Consider the following 9921-nt stretch of genomic DNA (forward strand, 5'->3'; position numbering starts at 1 on the left):
AGCAGTCCTGGGTGCCAGACTCGATCAAAAGTAATCCTGGTTTAAATTACAAATCTCTTATAGAAAAACCTAGAAATTTAATATAATATATATATAAAGTAAATCTTTATAAAAAAAAAAGTTTATAATAATATCCCTGCAAAAACGCTCTTTTTTCTTGGTCACCACGTACAGGCCGAATACTCATTGCTCTTGAGTGTGGCAGATTAATTTATTTCAATAAAATGTTTTAAAATAAATCTTATACTACGCTGTTCCAACCAGGTTGCTTCCGTATTATTGTAACGAGTAAAAAATCCAATCAATAATAATTAATAACTTTTAAATACCTGGTTTTTAAATAAATACAAATATTCTGAGAAAAAATCCAAAGCAAGTTCCAAGCTAAGGCCGGACAATAAGCTCTAAGTCCGACAATTGTAGATTAGCATTATAACTCCGAACTACAACTTTAGGAGTTGGACTACTGTTAGGTCGGTTGGAACTATTTGACCGTAGGATCCTACCGAGTACAATCGAATCAGGGATTACTGCCACCCGACCCGGCCAAACTATCCCTGATTTCCTCTCGTCCTTCCTTATCTTCAAATACCTACCTACCTAAAATCTTTCTACAAATGTAATTTCTTTATAAATAATGGTTTATAAACATCTGCATATATTTTCACTCTCTATAAAAGAATTTATCAAGATATAAAGATCTTTATAAATAAAGGTTTATCAACATCTGCATATATTTTCACTCTCTATACGAGAATTTATCAAGATAAAGATGAAGAGTTCGAGCCCGGCCCTTACTCGGATTTTTTCAAGCATAGAATTACGCAATACTCACCCACAAAAATAGGCGTGGGAGTGACGGACCCACCCTATGAAAATCACGTCAGGAAACGCGCGATGTATTTCTTAAGTACATCGCGCGAGGCTTTGTACCTCCACGGTCTGTCACGCCAATGAAAAAAAAAAAAGATTCCAACATGAATAAATTATGCAAATTTTATTATATGGTTTAGTTAGGCATTCAAATTCAAACAGAAAATAACTCTACGGGTATTTCAGGACAATGTACACCAACTGAAAATATCAATTAAGGATCTCAATTAATAAATTACATATAAATTAGGGATCTCCAAATTTTATCATAAATTTGACTTCGATATAATAGTTACCATCAATCCGGTCGCTTGCCCTCTCCTACGTTTAGTGTGTTGTAATAAGCCTCAAGTCTTAAAGACAATCATTTGCAAATTCGAAAATTAAGGCAATAATGGTTAATATTAAGGCAACCCATAAGTGGATGCTATCTTAAAATAATATTAAAAAAAAAAATCTCAAACAAGAAAAAAAACAGTATGCCGGTTAACGATTCGTTAAGTTGATATTTCAGCAGCAGTATATATTTGCTGTTGTTTCGCAAGTTTTAATTATCCTCACACCATAAACTACTAAGGCTATTGACCAAGTTTGCATAGACATTTTGTTTTATGTCACTCCAAACAAAAAAATCCACTGGTGGTGAGCGTGAGAATAACACCTTTCCTGTTCCATTCGGCAATTGCTGCTGTAGAAAAAAGGATGCCGAATCTGTCTGAATAATTAAAGCATCAGTTCGAACAACATTTAATATGATTATTTACATTTCATTGATAAAGCAGTGGAAACACATATGAATATATTTATTATAACTTTAATAATTTATAACAATGAAAAACTTCAGATGTGAATATCTCCTAAACAAAACGCTAACGGATATACCTTCCTCAAGGATTTGTTCCTTGTTTTAAGAACCTTAATTCATATTTTCTCTTAGGACAGCTAAACCTGAAATATCCTGTATTATGAAATACGACATTTTGTCCCATTTAGTACACGATACAATTCTTTTCGAAGACTATGAATTCAAGGTACAAAGAAGATGAGATCGTTTTAATAAAATAGTAGTACATGAAAGGGAAAATAAAAATGAGGAGTAAGAGCAACATAAATTTAAAAAAAATCAAGACCGTTAAGTCTGAACTGTTTGGAGTTGAATATTAAAATAAAATCACACTGGTAAAAACATATTTCAACTCTAAATGCACAAAATTTGTTGTTAACTAAATAGCATATTTCTTTATCTGTGTGACTTTTTTTTTAATATTAGATTTTTCCTAATGACAAGATAGTCTTTGACTTCATATTATACTTTTATCCTCTTTTTACGTGTCTTTTATGTAATTATTAATTATTTATAAAAAATATTTAGTATGAACACCATATAAAGGAATCTTTACTTGCTTATTCTTTATTAGATTGCTCTTTCAAACAATAAGAAATAATGATACTAAGATTCATTCAAAAGTGAATGAGGTTCTTTTAAAATTAAACATATATTTTTAATGTAAAATATTAAAAGTAATCATTAATTACAAATTGGTCCACTATAGCTGAACCGAATATAAAACAATCATCAGATAAGAACTAGAGGTGCCAGAAGTGCAATATTGATGAACTTAGACTAGTATTCAACTGAATAGTGCAAATATTGCACTTTAGGGGTAATTGGTCATTTCTCTGCTAATGGGTAGGTGCTAGATTGGTCAATTAATTAACAATCGATTGTTCTAACAGCTTTGTAGATAATCGACTTACTGTACTATTGTCCACTAGTAAATTTGCCAATGTTTTCAAGTGTGTTAGTTTATTTTTTAAAATAATTTTTAATTTTATTTAACTCATGATTTTTTTTTCCTTTAAGCTTTTTTTGTTATATCATACAGGAAAATCATGCCTCTAAATAATATTAAAATATTAATACAGGAATAGCTAAGTAATTAAAAGATGTTTTTCAAAATTAGTTTCTAGATGACTCACTAAAACTAAATATTGTGAGTGTGCTTTATATATTGTATGTATATTGTAAATATTTTGTACCTTTAGTACAATATTTAACAGAAATTTATTTTACGAGATATTTTATAGTGTCAGAGAACACTTGTTAGAAATGGTACCATCTATTTGCCATTTATTTCATACGGTCAACAACTATTCCTAACGAGTATCTACAATTTATTAGTCAAGATCTATATTTAGAACTTTATCACACCCTGTTGTATGTATTAGTAACTATTTTCTAGTCCTCCTTAATGTATACTTTCTTATATTATTATTAAAATACTTTTTAAACTTAACAATTTTTTTTAATGTTTTTTATTTAGTTGTTTTATCTATTCTATAATGTTTGTATTTTGTTTTTTCATTTAGCCCAGATGAATTCCTGCAAAGCGGGACGAACCATCGGTTAACCATAAATAGTTTTCTTTTACAATTTTGATACCTTTATTGACCGCCATCCGGACTATCTTTCTACCATTTATTCATATTCTTCATCATCAACTAACTTCTTCCAGAACCACAATATAAGCAGTTTTAAATGGTTATCAACTATAAAATTTCTCGAGTTTACAGATTACTGGAGGCAGAGAGAAGTGACATCACCTTATACTCCCTCATGCCGACGTCGCTGGTTACTTATCCTACGATTTTAATGAATTGGTTGTAGAGAAGGAGAACTATGAATAATCAGGAATACAATTACATAAATCTTTTTTGATAACTTGGAAAAGTATAAAGTAATATAATAAATATAGCAAATCTTGTATTCATAGAAAGGGGAAATAATATGATCGTGAAAAATTTCGAATTGGAGTTCACTACAGAAATTCACGTTTTAATGTCCCTTGAGCTTAAATGACCAAGTCCCGTAATATGATCTGTATGTTTGTGCTTAGCTCAGAAACAAAAAGTCATGCGAAATTAAAATTACTAACTCTAGGAAGTCACAAGCCCGGGATGTGATAGAAACATTTCTGCTAAAATCGACTTAAGGAAAGTGTTACTTTATATTACCGATTTTACACTTTTTTATCCGATTGCAAAAATAAAATAATTGTAACGATTAAGACAAAAATAGTCATCAATGTACTATTTAGTGATCTCTAACATTACCTCATCCCTGTTGAAATAGTAAGAAAGTACTTGTAATACGTACTTAATCAATAAGAATTAATAATCACTAATATCAAAAAATTTTCTTCGAAAATTCATAACTTATTTCCTACACCACAAGTTGTAAACCTCATTTTCGATAATATAATGAGAATAATGAAAAATTAAATTCATAAGAACCTTAATTATCGCCTACAAAAATATTTATTTTGTATATAAATTAAGGTTTTCTTGAAGTAAAGCATTGAAAGCTAAAACAGCAAAGTGGAGGTGGAGCACTCAACCCCCTGCCACGACACGGCCCCAAGCAAAACCCCAGGGATAGGCCTTACTACAAACTAAGTTAGTAACAGTTGGAGTTTAAAGCCAGGTGGGTCAGCTCGCAACTTAGCATTTGCTTTAGTAATTAATCGGATAGGATAACTTCCTAGCAACAACATAATTTTATGGAATAAGATAATATTATGAGAACAATATCAACAGCAATGGCGAAAGATCAACACGAGCAGAAGCTCTTGACATAGATGACCTAGACTGACTGACATATTGTTAATGATGTCACTCCAATGGACACATGAAACATAATTTATGCAAGAGCCGGAATATTCGCAACAGTTCGCATGAAGCATGACAATTTATGAAAGTTCCACTCTATTGCTGTGTCATCTTGTAATCTTAGAATCTTTCAATTGGTTACTTTTAGAAGCAAAGGTGGTTGTCGGCCATAGGTTCCTTGCTTAAAAACGCCTTACAAATTTAAACATATACAATAAACGAATTCTTTTTATTTATTAAACCAAAGAAGAAGAAAGAAGAAGATTTCATAAAGATTCCTGACAAAAAAAAAATATACATTAATAATAAAACTATTCTAGATAAAATAGTCGGAAACGGCACCTAAAGATAGTGAGTAAAAACTCCCAGACGATACAGAGGCCCCAGAACAGCTAGATGGAGTCATTGCATGTGGTCTCGTTGCGAGATGACTGAAAACTTATTTAAAATAATTTTTTTTTTCAAATTATTGGGCGCCATATATAAAAATAGTTACAGAATTGGAACTGCAGTGTAGTGTAAGATGTACTTTAGTTTCTTTGAAGTGAGATGATACACTGGCTATGCCATATCATGTACAACTTGTATACACTCTAGTCCTTCAACTACTCTAGAATAAATCTTATCTACAACGTAAAGAGATATTTATATATAATAGAAGAAGATGGCGATAGGTTAAAGCTAGAGGAGGGGAATGTCAGTTGATAGGAGTGTCGATGGAGAGAGATTTCCAGGAACTAAAAACTGGGCTATTTAATAGATAGAGCCAAGGCTTGTGTAACAGCTCTCCAAGTTGTATACAATAGGGTGCGAGAAGCGAACAATACTTTATTTTATTGCTGGGCAATTAAAAACTTCGACATTTGGCTCTTGTAAAATGGAGGGATGGTACTAATACAGTCCTGGAAGGGTTGTTATAAAAAGAGGTGAAATCGTGAGAATTTGAGTTTTGTTTTTCCCTGAAGGTTTGATTTCTATATTATCGTGTCAGCGTTATTTTTTTATTTTCTGTTCATGTATGTGGCCAACACTTGGACTACTTAATTAAACATCTATAAAGCATATAGGATGATGAGTACAAAGAAACGGGGAGTGGTTATGACGAGTTCCGAAGATTATCGGTGATGAATTGCAATTTTGGTGCCATATTTCAAAAATATTATCAATGTAGTTTCCGTGTAAAGTTACGGACAGTGTACAGTGTAAGGAGGATTTTTTTTTTAATTAGATTTTTGGATTCCATTAAGCTGGAAACTTAAAACATCAAATGTCGAGAGATTGTTACTTTTTTCGATTGGTCGATTTCGGAGGTACATTTTTGAAACTAATAAACCAAAATAAAGCCTATGGTGATCATTATTAAGGAAGGGACACTGGTAAATGAAGTTGATAATGGGAGGGAATAGTAATCAGAGGTAAATAAGGAGAGGGGGGAAGGGCGACCAATGGGAGAGCTAGTTACTGCCTTCCAGATCTCGTTATCTCCTAATGAGGCTCCTCTAACTGCCCATCTGCATAAGTCAGATCATATCTGTCTCTAATTGGGCCGGTCGTGTCACTCCAAAGTCTTGATAGTAGGGTAATTGCGTCCCGCTACTTACCGAGGATTGCGGGAAATATCATTGTAACCGAGGCGATTAAGCAAACGCCCATAACATCCTACACATCAGAACCAGGCACTTCTTTAATAGAGTTGCTGCTCAATTATCCTTAAGGAGCTTAGTGAAGCCCTTACAGGCCAAAAACGTACGGGAGTAATAATCTGTGGACGGCAGTGAAGAATGAGAAATCGTTAGGGTGTTTACAACTCAAGTCGACTATATCGTTCCTTTTTTACATCTGAACAAAAAAAAAACGTTCAGATAAAATAAAAGTTTTGATTTTATTTAGAACTAGATATATTCCAAAGACAGTATCGTAGAATGCGGTCACATTCTTTACTACGGTTGTCCTCTAGACCTTCCTAAAGCTTTGAGTTGTTACAAATTAACTCCAATCTACGATACAATCTATGGAACACCTGAAACATATAATAAAAAAAAAATCTTTTCATAAGTGCAACAGTTGAACAACAGCATAGTTCATTCATTACAATTATCAATAATTTATAATCTGTTTGATGAATTTATACAAATTTGATTTTTATAAAAGATGACAGATCACTAGAATTTCAGAAAAAATGCGACAACTATAGTTTAAGGACTTGTTTTGCATACGACTAGGGATATTTTCCTTTTATATTGTTCACGCTTATAAACTTGACATTTTAAAAGTTTTATTGGAAATCGTTCAGGGGTTAGTTATAAATATAAATATAGTTATAAGTAGTTATGTGTCAAGGGCAAAAGAAGTGTCTAGAAAGAGAAGAAAGCAATTTTGTTTTATTTGTACTATCTAAAGACAATAGCGAAGGAAAAGTGAATACAAAACAATGTAAACAGAAATTAATTTCTTATTACTTTCTCTTGATCTAGCATGCACATCTGGTTTTTGGCCTGCATGGTATATCAAGTAAAATTCAATACTAAATTAGTAAAATAAATAAATGAACATAAAACTGATTTTATTAAAGTATAATATTTTATAAAGTAGTATTTATCTTTTATGAAAAATTTATAGTCAATAAATGATTACGATATTTTATTGCGCCCATTAAACATATTTTTATGATTCCTATAGAGAATTCATGCATGTATTTCGAGCATTCATATTAAATTAATAATGATCATTAGTGTTGGTATGGTAATGTGTTTTTATTTTTCTGAATTATGAGGAACTCAGTAATACTAATGAATAGATGAATAGCTTTGAAACATTATTTCAAATTAATAAAGGAAACATTAATAATTAGTAAGTTGTTTTAGAAAAACATACTGAAGCATAAATTATTTTATAATGACAATAACCGAGATTTCAAAACTTCGATGTACCCCCATTATATCATTCTATAAATGAAAAAAATATCGATTATTTATTAATTAACAACAGAGGTAAATATTGACTTTCCTTATTGATGACTATTATTTATTGTAACTTTAAAATAAAAAGTATACAAATTTGGTTTACCACAAGATATTAAATGTTAAATATTTAACAAGGACGATATTTTCATTACATCCTACTTGAATCGATTTTACAATGATAGCTGTGTCCCAAAAAAAATTCATTATTTGAATATCAGAATATAATTATAGACAAAATAAAACTGTAAGAAATGATAGTTAAACAATGGCTGAATAGTTGTTATATTATGGTATATAAGAGTTTGGTAATATAACACACGAGAAAAAGCATTACATCAACCTTATAAAAATTCTAGGCCATGTACGGGCAAAATAGACCCCTACTGGTCACGCAACGCATTACCAACCGGCGACCTTTCCCTTGTTTCGAATCCGTAAAACTTTGTTAGAGAATTCTCCTAGGATTTTGGTCTTTTACAGTTAACAAGTCGATAGAAGGATAGGAAAGTGTGTAGTAATATATAAATTTATGATATAAATCGATAGGCACTCATCAATTAATTATTGATAAAAATTGAATGCATAATTTAAGGAAGTTCTAAAAAAGAAATGCCAAGATTTCTTACAGTAACCCTGAAAAAGGTAAAGTAATCCTGCCGAAACTAATAAAAGAATAAGAGCTATAATATTTTTATACATTATTGTTTTATATCTATCTAGTAATAAATTAATTTAAAATAAATAAATATAAATCACATTGATTGAGGAAAAATGGGGGTGACGGTAGCAGCGTGGTAACGCGTCTATCTGTCAACCCAAAGGTTGTGAGTTAGAGTCCCCGGCCCTATCTGGGATTTTTTAAAGCATATAATTATATAATACTCACTCACAGCCTCACCCCGGGCATTTGTAAGGCCAGTTCATTGACACTCGCAAAAATAGGGGTGGGTGTGACGAACCCACTCTATGAAAACCAAATCAAGAAAAGGCCTTGGGCCTCCACGGTCTGTCACGCCAATAATAATAATAATAGATTTAGGAAAAAATCTTTTCAACTACATAAAATAAAAAATAAACCTATAAAATAATATTTTTTACATATATACCAGTTTTATTCTATCTTTACACCTTCTGCAATTATTTAATTTTTTTCTGGCTTATAATAATAATTTAAAATGAATCCCATTAAGAAAACAAAAAAAAAATAACAATTTTATTTTATAATAATAATAAATTTAATTTAATCGTTTTTTGTTTAGTTTAATTATGAATATTTATAAATTATTAAACATTTTATCCACCAAAGACTTTTTTTTTTTTTAAACATCGAAGCCTTTTTCTATTTAAAATTTTTTATTGAATCAAAAATAAATCTAAATTTAAGAGGATCTATGAATACTTGACCCCTCATATAGATTCGTAGCGCATTTCTGACCAAACCTGGATCATATTAGAAAAATAAATAATAAACATTTTAATATTGAAATGTTAAAGTAGCTCCTTTAGAAAATTAAACGTAATTTCAGGATTGTTTAGGATCAAAAAAATAATTCTTTGTTAATAACTATTAGGTCATAGTTACTTCACTCAAAGTTGACTTCAACGCAACTCTGAATCAAATAAAAAAATTAAAATTAAATTCTGTACCACTACAACCCATGGGTCAAAGGTTCAGTGTTTAAGGTACTGCTATTAGACCAATGGTTGTGCAAGGAAGTGATTTGGTCATTTGGTGGAATCACACTCGACGGCCAGTGAATCAATATTACATAATTTATATACGCTGTAGCGCATATCATCTTCAAATCTACAAAGCAGGACATTAATTATCGTATTTATAGATGTAAAATAATACTTTGAAAATGTTTTAGAAGAAATAATATAAATTGAAAAGCACCAATTTTATAAGATAAAAAAAATAAAACGACGATAAAAAAGAGTTAACTTAATGATACGGTAGAATTCAAAAATTGTCCCCCAATAACTACAAAGAACATAAATTCAAACATTAAGAAACGGAATTTTATAGATGTTCAACATACGATTGTTACAGTTATAAGTTTCCGTTAAAAAAAAAAATTCAAATATAAGTGCATCGACAACAATAACAGTAAATCATCTATTTTTTAACATGATATAAAATTTTATAATATATAATAAATCTGTACCGCTACAACGTAACAAGGATCAGGAGTGCAGTATTTCGTAAAGAAGTACTCTTACTATACCAACGGTTGAGCAAGGAGGTGATATGGTCACGCATTAAGTAAAACAAAGTAATCTGAAGATCATAAAGATTTAAATATATGCGATAATAAAAGTTTGAAACTTAAAATTTTATTAAGCATCATGAATAAACAAATAAATCATTAATATTTCAATTGAAAGAAACTATACTTCATAATATATGTGTATA

At 30.5% G+C, this 9921-nt stretch overlaps 1 protein-coding gene across 3 annotated transcripts in view; it reads right to left on the reverse strand.

The window, feature by feature from the left end:
* Window positions 1-9921, reverse strand: part of LOC106678641 (roundabout homolog 2) — a 442829-nt gene that overhangs the window by 104207 nt on the left and 328701 nt on the right. The window lies entirely within an intron of this gene.

Source organism: Halyomorpha halys, unplaced genomic scaffold (genome assembly GCF_000696795.3).
Source record: "Halyomorpha halys isolate HHAL.00 unplaced genomic scaffold, Hhal_1.1 Scaffold151.1, whole genome shotgun sequence".
Lineage (NCBI taxonomy): Eukaryota > Metazoa > Arthropoda > Insecta > Hemiptera > Pentatomidae > Halyomorpha > Halyomorpha halys.